Genomic DNA, 20,973 nt, shown 5'->3' on the forward strand with positions numbered 1-20,973 from the left:
TGTGATGACACAGAAATATATACATAGATGTATTGCTCACATAATTTTCCTATTTACTCTGTAGTGAAAAACCACACTCTGTGAGCTCATGGGCTGCCATGTTCCCATGAACAGAAGGGACATGGATGCCTGTCAGAGTTCACTCTGCTGTGTTCAGCATCCATGCAAAAGTTCCAACTAATTTTGCCAGATTCCAGACATTTTGCTGTGAGAATGCATTATAAGGATGTTACCCTTGGGTTAAAGAATGCGAAGAGATCTTCAAATCTGAGCCCTTGAATTGTTTTATTTGTTTCATATTCAGACCACTAAGGCTCAGAAGATAACTTATCAAGAAACTGAGTATCACTGTGAGAAACAGACATCTACAGAACTTCTGAGAAGGCTATAGAATGCTCGCCTTGTTCAAAAGCCAACCAGTTTCTTTTTTTCTCCTGTCTCTTCTCATATTTCTTATGCCAACATCCATAAGGACTCCTATGAAGGCTACTAAATTGCAGAATCTTGCTAACAGCAAAGCAACACCTCTTCCCTTTCTCTCCCAATCTCTGAGATATGAACAAAATCAAAAAAACAGAAGAGTGAGTTTTACCATTAATTATAACAAATCCACAGTCCATTCTGCATTGACAGATACGACAGCACTCAAAGAATGCAAAATTACAGTAAAATCATACCAAGAAGTTACTTTCTAAAATTGATTCTTGATCGCATTACATGTGCTTAATAATACATTGTGGAAACCTAAGCCTTTAATGGATTTCCACTTATTTATTTATCTATTTTTATACAACGTTCTGCCGATGGGATTGGGAAGAAAAGCAGGAAAATAAAAGTAAAGAAATGGATGATCAGGACAAAGAGGTATTCAACACCATTTCTGTTATGCCTGGTTGGACTTTCCATCTGATTTCAGACAAATAAGGTTATATTTGTCCCCATTATCCCCATGACAGTTATGTCTTCTGTGCTTGGTACACACCCAGAGATTAAAAGTAGCTTTGAAACTGAAGATACCTACTCATGCTCAAGGAAAGGTAAACCATGGAAAAACAGCTGTGTGGCAGACATGCTGTTCAAGACACTCAGAAAAGGAGCCATAGGCAAGATATATTTCAAATGGATTAAAGTATTGCCTCTTTCTTAATAAGAGCTCCAATAAATTTAGAAGCAACCAACCAATAAAGTGTAAGACCTTGGTAATTCAGATTAACTTTTAGATAAGATGCTAAGAAGAACAGGCTGGGAATTTCAGCAAATTCTGAATTGTGTAGCATGATAGAGGAGTCTTAGTAGCTTGTACTGTGTTGTCACAGCTAGCTGACGCACGTAAACCGGTTGGTTTTGAAACTGAGACTCTTCATTGTCAATATGCCTGTGAGACAATTCCTGAAAAAGAAATCCCATAAGCTAATTACTAATCAATCAAACAGAAATCTGTATCACATTTCATAGCCAGTTACAATTCTGTGGCCTCCCACACATATATTACTACCACAGATCAGGTATTTTAAACTAGGATTTTGAAATTAAGGAAAAAGAACAAATGACAAAATAAAAACAAACAAACAAACCCAAAAGAAAATTAAAAATGCTCCCAGACAAAGAAGAACAAAATTCTTCACTCACATATTTGTTTTTCTAGAAATATTTGCAAAAGGTATGACGGAAATCTTCACTTATGATGCTTCTACATCTATACATGTGGACACTCAATGGCTTTCCTTTATGAAAGGATGCACTGTGCAGGTCTGCAGTTACGTCCACAACCTATTAGAGTCACAAAAGCCCATCTCACTCACCATCCTGCAGTGCATGTTCAGATGGCATAGGTGCGTTGCAAAGTAGCAGTGGCAGTCATGAAGAGAATACTGGAGGAGTTGCAGATTTGTTTTAATCTGGAGAATGAGAGAGCATCATATGCCACCCTCCATAGAAAGGGCATTTACGCTTCTCTTTGGAGTGAGGTAGACACTGATCAGAACAGTTAAGTCAACTAGATGCATGGTAAGATCTTACAAGGACCAACCTGCAGCACCTTAAAGATATTTTTCCTAGTACAAGTTGCAGTCTTTCATTCCCTACAAAAAAACTGGCAGGAAAAACAGTAAATAGGGCAAATGTGTAAAACAAAACTTTTGGAATAAGGTAAGAATCAATTTCTCACAGAAATACTATTATTGCAGAAACCAGACTTGAATTTCTGAAGAAGTAGGCTGCCAGCTTGATCTATTTCCCCTATTCTTTTGGGAAAACATCGTTTTTGAGGAAACAGGATTCCGCCAGCTAATATACCAATCATCTTAAAAGTTTCTGTCTAAAGGAACCCAAAATGTTCAAGACCCTAAGTGCAGGCTATATGCTGCACCATGAAAAAGAAGGGAGGAAAGCAGCTAAAAAAGCTCTAGTTTCTGCTTATTGACAGTATGGTGGATCCACATCTTAGTTGTGTCACTGAGAATTTGGAGCAAGTTTCATTGGTTCAGACAATTTTCATAAACTGTGTAATAATAGTCAGCAAAAATTTCCAAGAGTTGGAATTATTGTATATTTTGATCCAGAAGGACAATGAAAATAATATTGATACACCTGCATCTTGCATATGTGTAAGAATGAGCAGTAAGAGTTAAATGAATAACTCATTCTGGTATTTCTTAATTTAATCACCTAACCCTGAAGCTGTAGCAAATCACACTTTCCCAGTCCAAAAAGCAGCAGTTGATGAGCATCTCCACTCAGTTATCCATCTGCCCAGTGCAAAAGCCTGTGAAGATCACAATTTTGCTGCCCGAAGCTGGTTCTCTCAGCACTCTGGATGGAGAGAATGACAAAGATTTCACCTCACAGTGTTCTTACCCAAACAACTACCCTGAAACACTTTCAAGTTCAGTTCTGCTCATGGTCTTCCCCTTCCTCTTGGGCAATAAGTTCATGCCATGGAAATAGGCATCAAGAATATACTCCTTTCTTGCATCTTCTTTCTCTCTTTGGTACCTTTTATACACTCTCCAAGGGTAGCACAGAGCTTTACGACTTCAACAAAACAAAGTGAAAATAAAATCACAGGCTCAAATACCTCAGATGTGCTTCACATTGACTTACATGAAACTATTTCTAGTTCTCTCCAAACAAAAATTTCTGATCCTGCCTAACAATCCTGACCAACCAGCACAGACATGCACACACCTCACTAGCTTTGCCTTCATGAGGAAGAAGACAGAGAGTGTTCATAACACAAACTTTTATTCAAAGCATTTCTTGTTGTATCCCTCTTTTCTTTAGCCTTTACAATCAAATCTGACATTTTCACAGGAAAAAACTAAGCCACCACAATGCCTCAGCAAATCAACACAAGCCTTCCTATTGTGATTAAAGTTCTCCTTCTAGAGGATACACATTTACATTTTACTATCACAGGAATTCACAAAAACATACCTGAACTCCTTTTATTCTTACCAGTTCGAGTGTCTGTAACCACAGCAACAGCAAACTCAGAGCAAGGAACTAAAGCCTTCCTCAAGGGCTGAGTAAACATTCTTCAGTCTGCCTAGCCTGACAGAGCTGAGCTGTAATTAGCACCATGGCAGGAGGAGAGGTGACAGGAGAGGAGTCAACCCCATGAGATTTTCGAGCAGTTGCTTGGGCTGTTATTTGTCTGGGCATCACCTCCCTTTGGGGATTTTACTGGCCTGGCTTTGTTAGTGCCTCATGGAAAAAAACCCTGCACACCCCTTTGCAGGCCAACACAGGTTCATTTGCATTGCCACATTATCCTTGATCTTTCAGGCAGCCATGGTAATATCTTTTAAGCAGACAGTACTAGCAAGCAGCACTACTGCTGATATAGATGTGAAATGCTTACAGAGATGTGTTAAGTCATCTGATTTTTTTACAAAGTGCTTCAAAATCCTTTATTCCATTCCACTCACCATAAACAGCACTTGCAACAGTTCAGAACAATGAGTTTTGCACATAAAGATGTCTTTTTATCTTTCTAAAGGAGGGCAGCAGAGTTATCTCAGTGAGGCTCAAGGCCAGGCTTAAATATATGAATAGTAACATGACTGGAAAAAATCATTCTGTTGGAATGTTGGAAAACCCGATGTGTTCTCTTGAAGGAGTCTAAGGCCTGTACTGAAGGAAGATGGGGAAAAACCCACCAAACAAACTAGTGAAACACGTAGTCTGAACTCAGTGAACCAAATGGTTTCTTCCAATAAAAGATTACTGTCTGTCTAATCTAGCTGAGAAATTAGACTTGTCAGCAAGAGACTTAAAATGCAACAGGGCATGTCTTTGCTATAGGGTATATCCCAGGCCTATATCCATGCTGAAGACCTTTTCCCAGGTGGACTTCTGTCATCTTCCACAGCTGCAACTGGGCAACTGCATGGGGCAACCTTATGTCTTACAGTGCTCTTCAGAGTAGGGCTGTATTTCTGCCTCTCCTCCAACTCCTTGTTTAGTGTTCAGGCTGAGAATTTAAGTAAATCTAGAGTAAAATGTGGAAGTGGGAATGTTGCTTCATATCAGATGGAAGAGCATTCTTTCACTCTGAGGTGTAGGTGGGAGCTCAGAAAAAAATCATAGATTGGTTTGGGTTGGAAGGGACCTTAAAGATCATCTAGTTCCAACCCGCTGCCATGTGGCCCCTTCCACTAGACCAGGTTGATTAAAGCTTCATCCAACCTGACCTTGAACACTTCCAGGGAGGTGGCTTCCACAATTTCTCTGGGTAACCTGTTCCAGTTCCTCAGCCCCTTCACAGTAATGAGTTTCTTCTGTAAAAGTCCTCTTAAGGGTGCTTGTTTTCATATCTCCACCCATTTTGACATGCCTTTACACTCACTGTAGAGTAGCCACAGGCAAAGCAATAAGTGGCAAGAACAGTTCAAACAGAGATTGGCTAAGATTAATGCAGCACGTTGAATCTTATTTTAAAATCTCTGCATTTCCAAAAAAAAAAAAAGCTGCACTTGCTTGATTATTGCCATTGAATTAGTTGTTACCTCTGCATCAGTCTACGGCCTGTTATTGTGGAATAATACATAATACATAGTCTGATGTATATTATGTTCATATAGACAAATTTTGAGGGCTAAATCTTCAGGGAAGTTTGCAAGACCTACATTCATAGACCAGTTCTGCACCTGAGGTACTGTTTTCTCGGTGCATGTGACACCCACAAACACATAAAATTATGATGTCTAGAAAGAGTATAGGAAAAATTATGTATTTCTAGAAGTCAAAAATTTCTCTTAAAATCTTAACCACTGAATAGGAGAAATCTCAAAACTGATGCTACTGGTCTTTTTTGGTGATTCTGACATGGCTTCTCAAGTATTTCTAAAGAATACTCTGCAGCTTTCTCCCTAATCTTTTCCCTTCCTGACAAATATTGTTTTATAAGAGACTTATTATGGCTGAGGTAAACCATTATTATATTTATCATGCTTACTTTTCTATTAAGAGATGTAGTAAGAGATCAAAATGGAAATTTTAAACATAGGTCAAGGTTTTCAGAGACATTCTTGAATGCAGCTGAAATGTCTCTCAGTAGATACAATGTAATTGTAACCCAAAAAAAAGGCTACATTACTTACTCTTGCTTACTATTCTCTCTTCCCATTTTTAAGGCAGCTTGTCTCTTTGCTATATACTGAAGAGGAGGAAAAGAAATTACCTCCAAGCACATTTGTTTTTTCTGGTGGCAATACTTTCATATGTGAAGCCATACAGGAATTAGTGCTCTTTGTCAGGACATGCCCCCTAATCCTCTGGTACAAGATTCTGCAAATCACAGAGAATACTGAAAGAAATCATCCTACCTACTATGAATTAATGTAACAACAACCACAACATAAATTAAAAATAAATAAATTAGAAATATCAACATAATTCCCTTTCTCCCACTCTCTTTTTGATTGTCAATTGGGTTAGTTCTTGTCCTAGGATGTTTGGTCTTTGTTCCTACTAGAAGATCCACACGCTTCCAGATCACAAATTAATATACAATAAAACTAATTACTTCTTTTTATGTCAGAAATTGAATAGCCACTTGAAATTTCACTGAAACGCCTAAAAATACCGAGAAATTTCAGTCCAGTTTAATTCTATTGAAATGGTTAAATAGTTTCTACCATCAATTTATAACGAGATATAAATAAATATTTCAATATCACTAAAAAGGGACTAAGCAAAGTGCTATGTAGGAAACCTCTCACTGACACTGGAAACTGCATTTCATAACCTTGTATACAGGAAATGTCTAAATACCTGTTAATCCCGGTAAATCCAGGTAACATTGTAAAGTTCTGAACATTTGGACCATGTTTGGTCCAAATTCAACATGTGTAGATACTTTTTGGAAAACTCCTATCAGTGCCAGGGCATTGAGTTTTCTTATCTGAAGCAATATTGTGTGATCTAAAATATTAATTTCAGAGCTTTGCTTTTTCAGCTGCACAAGTATGTCATTGTATTGGTTTTGAATGGCTGAGTTTTGGTAGCAGGAGTGAGGGACTACGGGGTGGCTTCTGTTAGAAGCTGCTGGAAGCTCCCCTGATATCTGACAGAGCCAATGACAGCCGACTCCAGGATGGACCTGCTGCTGGCTAAGGCCAAGCCCATCAGTGATGGCAGTAGCACCTCTGTGATAATAGAATCATAGAATCATAGAATCGATTGGGTTGGAAAAGACCTCCGAGATCATCGAGTCCAACCCTTGGTCCAAATCCAGTCCATTTACTAGATCATGGCACTCAGTGCCACGTCCAATCTGCGTTTAAAAATCTCCAGGGATGGTGAATCCACCACCTCTCTGGGCAGCCCATTCCAATGCCTGATCACTCTCTCTGTAAAGAATTTTCTCCTGATATCCAACTTTAAATTAAGCTCCTGGCGGAGCTTAAGCCCGTGTCCCCTTGTCCTATTGCTGAGTGCCTGAGAGAAGAGACCAACCCCCACCCGGCTAGAACTTCCCTTCAGGTAGTTATAGACGGTGATGAGGTCACCTCCGAGCCTCCTCTTCTCCAGGCTAAACAACCCCAGCTCCCTCAGCCTCTCCCCATAGGACTTATGCTCCAGTCCCTTCACCAGCCTTGTTGCTCTTCTCTGGACCCGCTCCAGCACCTCAATATAATTGAATATATTGAAGAGGGTAAAAAAAAGATATTGTGCAGATGTAATTACACTCAGAGAAGAGAGGAGTGAGAATATGTGAGAGGAACAGCTCTGCAGACATCAAGGTCAGTAAAGAAGGAGACGGAGGACATGCTCCAGGGAGCTGGAGCTGAGGTTCCCCTGTAGCCTGTGGTGCAGACCATGGTGAGGCAGCTGTGCCCCTGCAGCCTATGGAGGTCCACAGGTATGCAGAGATCCACCTGCAGCTCGGGAAGGAGACTGACACTGGAGCAGGTGGGTGCCTGAAAGAGGGCTGTGAACCTGGACGCACTGGAGCCATCTGTTCTTGAAGGACTGCACCCAGTGGAAAAGGACACTGTTGGAGCAGTTTGTGAAGAACTGCAGGCTGTGGAAAGGACTCATGCTGGAGAAGTTTGTGGAGAACTGTCACCCACGGGAGAAACCCCACACTGGAGCAGGGAAAGGACTACTTTCTCTGAGCAGCAGTAGAAACAACCTGTGAGGAACTGACTGTAACCGTCTCCCTGCACCGCCTGGGGGGAGGAGGTAGAGCCTGGGAAGAAGGGAGGGATGTAGGGAAGGTGTTTTTTAAGATTTGTCTTCTCATTATCCTGCTCTGATTTTATTGGTAATAAATTCAATTAATATCACCATGTCCAATCTGTTTTGTAACCAATGTAATCTCTTCTGGTCCTTATTTCAATCCACGAGCCTTTTATTTTCTCTCCTCTGTCCAGCAGCTTTGGTGGGAAACTGGCATCCAGCCAGAGTTAACCAACTGCAATCACCCTTTCTAAAAACCCCTTTTTCTTTTATGTCCTTCACCTGAGCCTGATTTCCTCAGGCATGCATGCAAGCTCCTCTCTTCCACTCTTAAAGTGCACAAGCCACTCTCAGAAAACTCACTAGAAAGCTTCACCAAAATCAAAATGTCCAAAAAATTGTGCCACTGAAGGACAGGTTCTTACACTGGCAGTTAGAGGCTCCCCACATTATGTGGTATGACATTAGCCTGCTTTTGTGCCTTCATATCAACCTGGTAAATGTGAACATGCTATTGAATCATTACAATAGCTGAGTTTCTCAATTTGCCAGGCTGGAGTCAAGTGTCAGGGAAGTGTGTGCTTTTTTGCAGATGGTTAATCTTTAATAGTTAAAAGGCTTTTAGATTAGAGTTTCTGCGGAAAATAACCCTTATTTTTCCAAACAGGCTGCAAAGAAAGGTGGGGAGGACGAGAATAGTTTAAGTAGTACAAAAAAGGGAGATAGATGAGGCAGAGAAAAAGGAACAAAATAATCAGAGCAAAGTGGGAGAGTTTCCCTATAAACTTCTTCCATTAGACTGAATTAGTTTTAGACTTTAGCAAGACAGAGGAGGATTTTCATGCATGGAGAGTAAAGAAGCAACCCAGTACTGCACCAGAGCTCCCTTTCTTGCCACCTGAGGCAAGGTGAGGCAAAGTAAATTTTAGTAATTTTGAACTCTCCCACCCAATTGCCAAGGACATCCCTGTGCCTGAGTGGCCTGTCTTTAAATTAACAGCGAGGGGTTCAAAAACTGCAGACACTGGTGGCTGCTGTGGGGTAGCCTAGGCAGGCAGAGATGGTGGAGACATAAACAGGGCTGACTGTCCCTGATTTTGTCATTTCTGGTAACACCTTTGTCTTCTTGAATAGGTGACAGCTCTGAATGTGATAACATTTGGTGGATTTGGAATAATACAGAACATCTACTTACCTGTAGATTTCTGCAGAATCTAATCAAAGAACTCTTCTCTGCTTTGTGCAGCATGAGCTCAGATTTTATAAGGTTTGAGAGAACTGTTATTTTCCTCAAAGCATTTTTGCCAACAGCTTTTAACAAAGTCAAACATCTCTGCAAAGGCACTGTAATGCCATGTTACTTACACATTCCCCATGTTTCTTGGCTAATTATCTTGTAATAATTTATAGTACATCTATGGATGCAACAAAATGCTGTTTCGTGTTTCTGCTAATGTCAGATGATATTAAATCACTCATATCATTAGTATACCTGTTAATAATATTGAGTGGTATGAGACATGATACAATGAAGGGGTTAAAGCTTTAGGACAGCAGAAAGGAAGGGGAGTGGATGATGTGATCATGCAAAAGAAGCAAGGTCTAATGTTTGTCAGCTAAGGTTAGTTGTCCATTTTCCTGGTTGACAATGGCCTGCAGCTAAAAGCACAATGTGGAAACATAAAGTGGTAAAATCTCAACTCTGCAAGGAGCAAAGCTTGCAGCTCTGAACCATGGAAACTTCTGTCTTAGACATGGTGACAGGAAACAAGGCAGTGAGAATATTTTAAGAGAAATTAATTCAGTTTGGACTAACGAAATGGCACTAAGAAGTGATGGGGTGAAAGGCAGAAATGTTAATTTGGGTAAAGAAAGATCATGGAGAAGTAGCATCTACCAATGAGGATAAACAACAAAGCTGGCAGCTGGTTTATATTGTAAAAAATTATAAAACTGAGAAATACTTTAATAAAGCAATTAGTAGCAGTGCAGATGATTTTCAAAGATTTCTGTAATACTTAAGTTATACTTTTATTTAACTAAGTCTCTTTAGATAAACCAGACCTTGAACATTTATGTAATCAGTTTTGTTAATGACTGTAAGATTTAAAGAAGTTGCAGTTGACTGGGGAAAATAATGAACATAGATCAATTATAAAATGAAAATATTATTTAAATGCCAGGTTTTCCAGATAACACTTTTCTACTGACTTTAATGAATAAATGCTCCAAGTGTGGGAACTAATGAGCTGTTACTCCATAGAAAAATACTGCACTAGGTCCAAGCAAGTTAACAAGCAGCCAGTGTTATTCCAGAAACTGCATGTATTGGTTGACATAGGGTTATGAAAAAGCTAATGAAACCTTCCTCCTATTTTCCTTACTCTGTGGGTACATTTCTGCTCAAACACAGTCAAATGACTTTCAGATCAAAGCTCTCATGTTCTTGTGCTCAAAGACTAATTGAACTAGCAAACCACTATATGCACGCAAGCACGTAGCCAAATGGAAATGGAGAAGCAAGGGGAGGACAGGCCCAAGGACTGCCCAGAGAGGTTGGGTGATATTTCAAAAGCAAACAGAACTACCAATTTTAAGAAGAGCTTGATGAAAAATATTGGATGAGTAAAGGGTTGAGGACTTTGGTATGCAGACAGGCCAAGATTAAGTCCTGGCTTGGAGAGCTGTGTAGGCATGGCTGTGTGCAGCAGAGAAAGGAGATGCAAATTAACAGTAAAGATTAGGAACAGCATGTTGGGGAGACAGGGAGAGGAGGCAGGAGCTGGGGACCACGAAGGACCTGTATTTAATTCACCCTAGGTAAAGTAATAGAGACAGACAGGAGATGGAGCAGTGTGAAAGGCACTGCTTTCACAGCTCCCACGCCCTGGGCCATATGGAGCAGGACTTTCACTTCCATGTTTGGAAGATCAGGGCACTATTGAGTCATAGAATCATAGAATCAGCCGGGTTGGAAGGGACCTCTGAGATCATCAAGTCCAACCCTTGATCCACTAAAGCTGCGGTTGCTAGACCATGGCACTAAGTGCCACATCCAGTCTCTTTTTAAAAATCTCCAGGGACGGAGAATCCACCACTTCCCTGGGCATCCCATTCCAATGTCTGACCACCCTCTCTGTAAAGAAATTCTTTCTAATATCTAACCTAATCCTCCCCTGGCACAATTTGAGACCATGCCCTCTTGTCTTGCTGATAGTTGCCTGGGAAAAGAGACCAATCCCCACCTGGCTACAACCTCCTTTCAGGGAGTTGTAGAGAGTGATGAGGTCTCCCCTGAGCCTCCTCTTCTCTAGGCTGAACAGCCCCAGCTCCCTCAGCCTCTCCTCATAGGACTTGTGTTCCAGTCCCTTCACCAGCCTTGTTGCCCTCCTCTGGACCTGCTCCAGCACCTCAATATCCTTCCTGAACTGAGAGGCAAAGAAGTAGACACAGTACTCCAGGTGTGGCCTCACCAGCACTGAGTACAGGGCAAGAATCACTTCCCTGGTCCTGCTGGCCACACTGTTCCTGATCCAGGCCAGGATGCCATTGGCCTTCTTGGCCACCTGGGCACACTGCTGGCTCATGTTCAGCTTCCTGTCAATCCAAACTCCCAGCTCCCTCTCTGCCTGGCTGCTCTCCAGCCACTCTGTGCCCAGCCTGTAGTGCTGCATGGGGTTGTTGTGGCCAAAGTGCAGGACCCTCCACTTGGCCTTGTTGAATCTCATCCTGTTGGAATCAGACCATCTCTTCAACCTGTCCAGGTCCCTCTGCAGAGCCCTCCTGCCTTCCAGCTGATCGACACTCCCCCCCTAGCTTAGTGTCATCTGCAAATTTGCTGATGATGGACTCAATCCCCTCATCTAAATCATCAATAAAGATATTAAACAGAACTGGGCCCAACACTGATCCCTGGGGGACACCACTAGTGACCGGCTGCCAACTGGATGCAGCCCCGTTCACCACCACTCTCTGGGCCCGGCCCTCCAGCCAGTTCCTAACCCAGCACAGAGTGCCCCTGTCCAAGCCGTGGGCTGCCAGCTTTTCCAGGAGAATGCTGTGGGAGACTGTGTCAAAGGCTTTGCTGAAGTCCAGACAGACCACATCCACAGCCTTCCCCTCATCCACCAGGCGGGTCACCTGATCATAAAAGGAGATCAGGTTGGTCAGACAGAACCTGCCCTTCCTAAACCCGTGCTGGCTGGGTCTGATCCCTTGTCCATCCTGTAGGTGCTGTGTGATTGCACTGAGGATGATCTGCTCCATAAGCTTGCCAGGCACTGAGGTCAGGCTGACGGGCCTGTAGTTTCCTGGGTCCTCCTTCTGGCCCTTTTTGTGGATGGGCATGACATTCGCCAACTTCCAATCATCTGGAACCTCCCAGTGAGCCAGGACTGTTGGTAGATGATGAAGAGAGGCTTGGCAAGCTCTTCCGCCAGCTCCCTCATCACCCTTGGGTGGATCCCATCTGGTCCCATAGGCTTGTGGGGATCCAAGCAGCTCAGTAGGTCACTGTTTCCTCCTGGATTACAGGGGAGCTGTTCAGATCCTTGTCTCTTTCTACCAGCTCCAGAAGCCAACTGTCCTCAGGACAACCTGTCTTACTGTTGAAAACTGAGACAAAGAAGGTATTAAATACCTCAGCCTTTTCCTCATCTTTGATAACTATATTCCCACCCATGTCCAGTAAAGAGTGGAGGTTTTCCTTGCTCTTCCTTTTGCTATTGATGCATCTGTAGAAGGACTTTTTGTTATCCTTCACAGAGGCGGCGAGATTCAGTTCAAGTTGTGCCTTTGTCCCTCTAATTTTCTTTCTATACGACCTAACTATATTCCTAAATTCTTCCTGAGTAGTCAGCCCTTTTTTCCATGATCGGTAGGCTCTCTTCTTTACCCTAATTTCTTTCAAAATCTCCCTGTTCAGCCAGACCGGTCATCTTCCCCGCTGGCTCGCCTTTCGGCACACTGGGACAGCCTGCTCCTGTGCGTTCAAAACTTGCTTCTTGAAGTACGTCCATCCCTCCTGGACCCCTTTGTTTTCAAGGGCTGTTTCCCAGGGTACCCTCTGAACTAGTCTTCTAAATAGGCCGAAATCTGCCCTGCAGAAGTCCAACATAGAGGTTTTATTGACAGCCCTCCTTGCATCCCTGAGTATTGAAAACTCTATTATTCCATGGTCACTGTGTCTTAACTTGGGCTGTCCACCCTTGGGCTCCTTTCTGGAGAGCCCAGTTTCAACTCCTGCCCCCTTCAAACCTAGTTTAAAGCCCTCCTTATCAGCCCTGCCAACTTATGGGCTAGAGTTCTTTTGCCCTTGCTAGATAGATGAAGCCCATCTGGTTTGAAGAGACTAGGTATAATGGAATTTGGCCCATGGTCAAAAAACCCGAAGTTCTGCCGGCAGCACCAATCCCTTAGCCACCTATTTATAAGACAGGTTTTCCTACTCCTCTCCTCATTCATCCTTGCTACTGCAGGAACTGAGGCGAAACACCACCTGTGCTCCTGTCCCATCAACTAGTCGACCCTTTTTAATTGCCTTGGTACTTCTCGCATTAGTGTCATCACTGCCAGCCTGGACTACCAACAGTGGATAATAATCTGAGGGCTGAATTAGCTCAGGGAGTCTCCTACTAATATCCCTCACCCGGGCCCCAGGAAGGCAGCAGACCTCCCTGTGGGATGGGTCCGGTCTACATATAGGGGCTTCAGTTCCCCTCAGAAGGGAGTCACCAACTACAACTACCCTTCTTTTTTTCTTTGTAGCTGTGGTTGTAATCCGTCTGCTGGATGGGGGGCGAACAGGAGACCTTCCAGACAGATCTTCCTCTTGTCTGTTCTCTGCCTGGTTCTCTGATTCCAGGGCCTCATATCTGTTCTCTAAGGGCACCTGGGGGGAAGGTGGGGGTTGGGAGGGGATTCTTTTACCTCTCCGGTGAGGGACCTGTTTCCATTCCCCCCCCTTCCACCAGGTTTGCTCCAACTGCCTGATGGCAGGAGGGGCAGGGCTTCACCGTCTCCTTCTGGACTTCTTTTGGGAGCAAAAGGGTGCAACTCCACCAGTCAATTTCCCTTTCACTGTCCCTAATACTTCTTAGTCTCTCTACCTCTTCCTTGAGCTCTGCCACCAGGCATAGCAAGTCATTCACCTGCTCGCACTGCACACAGACCCCACTCACACTGTCCTCTGGTGGTGCTGAATTTGCACCTGTGTGTCCTGTGGCACAAGCAGGGGTCTACTTTTCCACCTGTAAACTGGAATGGCTCCTTTGTTTCCTTCCTCTGTGTGCTGGTTCTGCCTGGAGTAGAGTTTGTTTTCTCTATAGAAGCTTGCATGGAGCTATGTTTTGGATTTGCACTGGAAACAGGGTTGATAATACAGGGATGTTTTAGCTGTTGCTGAGCAGTGCTTACATGGGGTCAGGGCCTTTTCTGCTTCTTACCCCATCCCACCAGTGAGGAGTCAGGGGGGCAAAAGGAGTTGGGAGGGGACACAGTGGGGACAGCTGACCCCAAGTGACCACAGGGATAATTCCCTTTCATATAAGCACTGCACTCAACAATAAAAGTAGAGGGAAAGTGAGGGGGAGGAAGGGGGAACATTGGTCATGTGGAGGTAAGCAATTGTTTTTATTTGCAGCAATTATTTTTCTTGGGTTTTATTTCTACCTCTTTGTGGTTTGATAGGTTTCTAGTTGGTGTTGGTTTTGGGGTTTTTGGTGTGTGTTGTTTTTTCTTTTTCCTTTTCATTACAACTTTCAATTATATTTTATTTAAATTATTAAACCATTCTTACCTCAACCCATGAATTTTCTCACTTTTACCCTTCTATTGTCTTCTCCCCTTCATCCTGCCAGGGGGGGAGGGACTAAGCAAGCAGTGGTGTGGTGCTTACTTGCTGGCTGGGATTAAGTCACAAAACTCTTATTTTTCCTATTCCTGTCAAGCTTAGTGCTTGAGCAGTCTTGTGAACTACTACCCTTTGACTTGCATCATTTTTCCTCTTTCTGGCAGGGAAAAAGCTTTGCCAGGACAGTTTTCAAGGCCACTAGAATATATAATAAACTTCCTTACTGATATGAGATGTACCAGTATGACCTTATACCTATCTAGGGCACACAAAGCAAGCCTCCTAAGGTATTGAAACCTGTAGTCCAAAACAGGAATTCTGCTAAGCACAAATATAATTCTTATACCACAGAGTTCTGCATTTCTCACAGGTATCCACATCTAATATAGTAGTCCATTGCTGAGTGTTATTTAAATTACTTTGATATACTTCATTAGTCAACCTCAACTTCAATAGTTATCCAGAGTGGCAGAACAGGATGAAGCAGTTGTTTCAAACATTCATTTAGGCCCTCAGGTAAATTAGCTGTCTGCAAAACAATTAAGTGTTCTAGAAACTTTCTTTATAAACAATGATGATTAGTGTTCAGATGGCAAAGTTCCATGCAACTCTAGAGATTTATTTTCCTTGGGAAATAGTTTATGCACTAGCCTGAGAAGTGCAATACATTCCAAGCACATGCCAAATGTGACCATTTCCCACAGCAGGTGGGTAGAACTGCTCAGTCCAAGGCTCCTGTTGTACTAGTGACAGTGCAAAACTACAGAACAGCATCAGACCATTAGGATACTTAACAGCTTCAACTCTGATAGGCCACAGTGCACAGTTCAGGTACAAAAATATATTCACTGGGGTCATATACTCCACCTGGAAGAACTAGAGATGGGCAAAATCTATTATTTTATAAAGTCTCAAAACTTTTTTTTTCATCTTTGCTAGCATGAGAATCATCATCAGCTGATTTCCTGTGGTGTTACAGAACAGTGTAGGAGGTGATAGCAACTGTAATTAACTGTTGAGCAACACAAGACACTCCCTACTGACTGCCACAAAACATGAGAACCTGATATTCTTAACATACACCTACTCTCTGGTGTATCTTTTATCACAGCAAATGTGGGCTCCCCCAGTGGCAGTGTTTGTTGTGTCCTTTGACACAGTGTACCTACAGAAAATAGGAAAGAAGCACATCAGCAAAGCTCCATCAAGGTGAATCAATACAGCATCCCCAGCCAGGTACATCGGCGTGTGATGGGGCTGCTCACAGAAGCTGAAGTTAACAGCTCTGTACCACACTGCTGCCTGCAGAACAGATGCACCCTAAGTTCAACAAAAGGAATAACTTTTTTTCTCTCTTCTCGTTCTCTCTTTTCTCTTCTTCACAGGCTCCCTCCCTTCCTTAAAATGGCAATGATATGTTCAAGATCCACCATACAGACCAAGATCTATTTGTGTGGATGAAAGTAAAACACTGCACACAGGCATTAATAGCTACAGTTCCTTCAGAAGCCATTCTGAACTACTAACAGAGAGGATTAAGAATCAGCTTTAAATTTTGGAACTGGCTGGCTGCCAAATTTAAGTTTATTCTTGCCAATGATCTCCAGTAAAAATATATTTCTTCTTCTGTTATGAATATTTTTGAGCTAACTTTTCTAAAAATATGATTCCAAGTTTTATAGAATATTTTAATAATTATTTTGGAGGCTAAGACCTTTTACTAACATAAAGTATCCTGTTAAATAAATGCTTTGCAGTCAATAGAAAAGGACAATGTTCAGTATCTTCCAAATGTAGCTGCTGCGAACAGCAAAAAAATGTTTTAATAAACCCCTTTTCTCTGACCCCTATATTAATCTATTTTGTATTAAACAAAGGCATATACCTATCATTTTTGTTGCTGAATACATTACCCTCTTCTTGCTTAAGCATGCTACTCTAGATTACAAATATATGGTTGTAAAAATAACTGGTTGGACTGATTAAAACTGCTGATTATAATCTCCAATTTGGCATGAGGAAATTTACTACAAAACCTGTTTAGCACTGCAGATGTATCTCTGTCCCACAATTGTAAGAAAAGGCTGGATTTCCAGTCTTCTAAGTGTACAGACCTCAGTGACTGATGGAAAGACTCATTCTTAGCACAAAGCTAAAATATGTAACTAAAAATATCTTCATTTCTTTCTGCCTTAATTTGAAGGCAAATGGTGATAAAATGAAAAATAAGAACAAAGCTGTGTGCCTATGCAATTAAAACATTCTTTCATATGTACATAGAAACCTGCCTTCATAGTCCCAAATATTTTTTTCCAGTCTCTTGGGCTTGGTGGAATTTTGCAGGACTGGGTGTGGTTAAGGGTTCCCAGTGTGTTGGATGACACTGGTTAGTTGTCATCTGGGCAGAGCCTGTGAGCTGGTGGGTAAGGCTGACTACACACACAGAGATATGATTAGAAGGGATGAAGCTGTGGGGAGTAGTTATGCACCTGCCTGAATTCCTGGCTCCTCAGTCATCCGTTTTTATCTTCCATTCCCACTGTTTTTATAAAATAGACTAGAAGAAAACAAAAGACGGGGAGGATGGAAGAAGACATGTCCATTTCATAACTCAGCCTTACCCACACAAAAGTACTTTATTGATATGTTTTACATACTTCTGTTTCTTAGGGTATTACAAGCACTAACTCCTGACCACTGAAACAAATATACTGCCTTCAAGAAGTCTCTCAGGTGTCAAAACCATCAGCACACGTGTACTAAGCTAGTACTAGGCTTAGCCATTCTCAGTGGCAGATCCCAGGTCAGTGAGCACTAAAGAGCATGCAATTCTCACCTACACGCACCAGACCATTACTTGCATGTAAAAATTAGGTAGGAAGAAAACCAAGAACTATCCTCCAATGGTACCAAAGCAGTGGTACTTTAAACATTTTTATATCTTGTGTGCATAGACATATGTGTGTGTACATTCAAGGTAGGATAAGGACTATAATGCAAGGATAAATAAAAGGTGAAAAACCCCATAACTAATTCTATAGATGTTCTCAAATCTAAGATTTTTTTAAGGTTTACAATGATAGGGGTCTTAAATTCTGGGCCCTAACCTGACTGAGGAAATCATTCTTGATTTAAAAAAACAGATATCTTGTGCAGCAAGAAGCCTGGACTGACTACAAACCCAAATAATGCAAAAAAAGGTGGCAAACAAATCCATACATTTTTAAACTTATCAGTCTGTATGTAAGAGCTAGTACACTAGGGACAGAACAAAGGGCAAAGGGAGGTAAGCATATGGTGTTAACTTGTTCTTCCCAGTACTTGAGAGTTAGCTATATTTAAATTCACATGTGCTAATGCTTTCTTCCAGATCTGTGTACAGAAAGAAAAAAAGAACAAGGCTTTTCTTGGCTGTCTCAATATCAGATTCTTTCTGAGCATCACAACCTAGGACATAAATAATCAGAGTTCTATCTTACTGTCTCCACAGAACTCAACTTCCACTTAAGCTGAAGAAGGCTTGTCTTAGGCTCTTTGTATTTCTTCAGTTGGACTAGCTCAGTCTGACTCCACCTTTATTGTTTCCTTAGGCTAGAAGGGAAAGGAAACTCTTTGATCTCTTGTAAGAATAAATGCTTTTCCATCTTTTGCTATTGGCTGTATCAAGCTCAAAGAAAGTCTTCTAAGCAATATTCAGTTTCTGGAATGGCCTGAAAAGATTAAATTCTCTAGAATCTAAAAGATTAGATTCTCTGTGCTCTCTGACAGAGTATGACTACTAAATCCCAGTACCACTACTGCAATAAGAATGAAGTTCATTACAGCCTAAGCTCTCTCCTTAAATTCTTAACTTTCTTACTGTTTTTAACAGTAAGAATCCACCTATCAGCTAGTTGGCTCTCAAGTGAATAACTTTATTTCAATATGAACACAGCACCCATTTCGACATCTGACTGGATTTTCAGATATGGTTTTTTTCTGACTGATATAAGGATGGGAAGTGCAATTAAGTCTATACTATTCTACTTGATCCCTTTCTGGTTCTGAAAGAGCTCTGATACTATAAAAACACATGTTATAAGCACTGAAGCAGAATAGGTATAAACAAAGGAGAAGATTCAGATTTAATTATCACATTTAACACATAAACAAGAGATTGCACTGTTGCAACTGATACTGTTGGCTTAGTACTTAATTCTTGGCAGTGAAAAACAATATACAGGATACCTTCACTGTCCTTTAAAAATTTTCATTTTGAAGATACTAACACTTTAATTAGAAATTAAGTACAGATACCATAAGATTGCAGCAGACATAAAATACTTCTTTTTTCCTAGAAAAAGCTTGAATAATAAATTTACCACATCTACAGAAAACTAGAAGTACTGAAGGAAATCATAAGAAAAATGCCATTCTTCAAAGTATAGTTTTCCTGGAAACTGGTGTTTGAGATGCTGGCTAGTACCAAGAGGTTTCAAGTCTTGCAAACTAAACACTACCTATCAGCTACTGCCATTATATGGAAGGTTTGCAGGTGCTAGGTTGTAGAATATGCCTGAATTATTGCTCGTATTTCTCATTTCCTTCTCCAGAAATGCTTCCCCTTCCAGCAGAGGAAAACAGTCAAGAGGGAGAATAATGCCATCAACAATTGATACCAGAAGAAGATTTGAAAGGACTCCTATGTACAAGATACTAGCTACAGTAGGAGCAATAAGCCCATAAGGCAAACATTTCTATTCTCAACTGTTTGGGACACTAAACCCAAAGGTGTCTGGGTGGGCAGATACCTGGGCAAATAATTCTCAGCCCACCTCTTCTTGAGCTGAATTCCACATTTGTGGTGCTACTTAGGCAAACCTGATGTGTAAAAAGTTATTCAGCAACAGTATGAAAATGATTCCCATAAAAGTTTAGAGGAAAACTTCTGCATTTCCAGCTAGATCCCTATTCAGGGTTCTGACTGGAAAGGTTCCATGGGACATGGCCCTGATGAGAAGGAGTGTCCAGGAGAGCTGGCTTATTTTCAAGGATAGTCCAAGTTCACATGGGTGAGGAAATTAGGCAAAGGTGGGAGGATGTCTGCATGCATGAAAAAGGAACTCCTGACAAAAATCAGCATGCAAAAAGGAACCCACCTGGAGAACTGAATCCAGCTCTGTGGTCCTCAGCACAGGAAAGAGGTGGACCTGTTGGAATGGGTCTAGAGGAGGGACACAAAAATGATCAGAGGGATAGAACAGCTCTTTTATGAGGAAAGACTGAGTGAGTTGGGGCTATTCAGTCTGGAGAAGAGAAGGTTCCAGGGAGACCTTATAGCATCTTTCATTAAGGAAGATGGGGACAAATTTGTTCCCTCATTTTTCCAATTCTAGAGGGGAGCAGCCACTCTTGGTAATAAAAACTAATATGGGGAAAAAAAATAGAAAATGCTCTTCTCTGTTCTTGTAAAGTGAGTGTCAGGTGGGTCCTTAACTTCAGCCTAAACTTCTGGAATTCTTGACCCTACAGCTATACAGTCAACAGTGGATCTGTCCCAGCAAATATGCACTAAATATGAAGGTTGTTTAACTACAACATTCCCTTATTATGCCCACTCCTCAGCTGTTATCATTTTACAATGCTAGGCATGTAGAATCTGACATCCTGTATCTTGTACAGATATCAAAATAAAGAAGCACAGTGAATTATTCTATCATGCATACTAATGACAGAAATATCTCCACACTATACAAAGATTAAATTATTACCTTTCACTTGTTTGTACAATGTTTTTCCCCTTTGTCTGAATTTGTGGTCTAAACTTCCACTCTACTTTGGAAGGAATTTTTCCTCTGTAGAGCTGCATCTATATCTGACACTAACCTTTAACTCAGCTCTCAGCTTGGTGACTACATTATGTCTGAAGCACAAACTAGTGACTGAGATGAGAATAACCCCATAAAATCCCTCCCTTTCAAAACAGAACAGGCATTAGGACCACAAAATGTTTTGAAACAGTTTTGAAGGATTACATTCAACATTCTTGAAATGTGATCCACTCTCTGCCTTGTACTGTACCTCAAGCCTGCTTTTCCAGGAAATCTTCAAGTTGGCTGGGGATGTGTGAAAAATTCATACATAAAAGACTGATCTTAAAAACCTGCTACAGGAGCAACAAAACCTCTAATTAAACTAGTTTCTATTCTTAACTTGCTGGGCAGATTCAGATACTACCTGATGGGGTCACCATATAAATACCTGAATAGAGGATCCCCATATCTCTTTCTGAACTGAATACTGCCTTTATGGAAAAAACATACAAAACTGAAAATACTAGAGAACAGGCACAAAAACCTGTTGACTCTCACAGCACATAAGCACTTGAAAATGGATTCAGTCTGCTCCACCTAGACACTGATAAAAATAAGCTGGTTCCTGAGCTAGTCCTCCTTCAG

The 20,973-nt window shown here is 41.5% G+C and overlaps 1 protein-coding gene across 1 annotated transcript in view; it reads right to left on the bottom strand.

The window, feature by feature from the left end:
* The window catches only part of ELOVL7 (ELOVL fatty acid elongase 7), a 56,181-nt gene extending 35,244 nt beyond the window's left edge, over positions 1-20,937 (bottom strand). Inside the window, exons 1-2 of the mRNA XM_064643188.1 lie at positions 19,849-20,937; positions 19,675-19,797 (exon numbers count right to left, since the gene is read on the bottom strand). The gene's annotated coding sequence lies outside the window, so the exon portion shown is untranslated. The remainder of the gene's footprint in view (positions 1-19,674; positions 19,798-19,848) is intronic.
* Between the last annotated feature and the right edge of the window lie 36 nt (positions 20,938-20,973).

This window comes from Pseudopipra pipra, chromosome Z (assembly GCF_036250125.1).
Source record: "Pseudopipra pipra isolate bDixPip1 chromosome Z, bDixPip1.hap1, whole genome shotgun sequence".
NCBI lineage: Eukaryota > Metazoa > Chordata > Aves > Passeriformes > Pipridae > Pseudopipra > Pseudopipra pipra.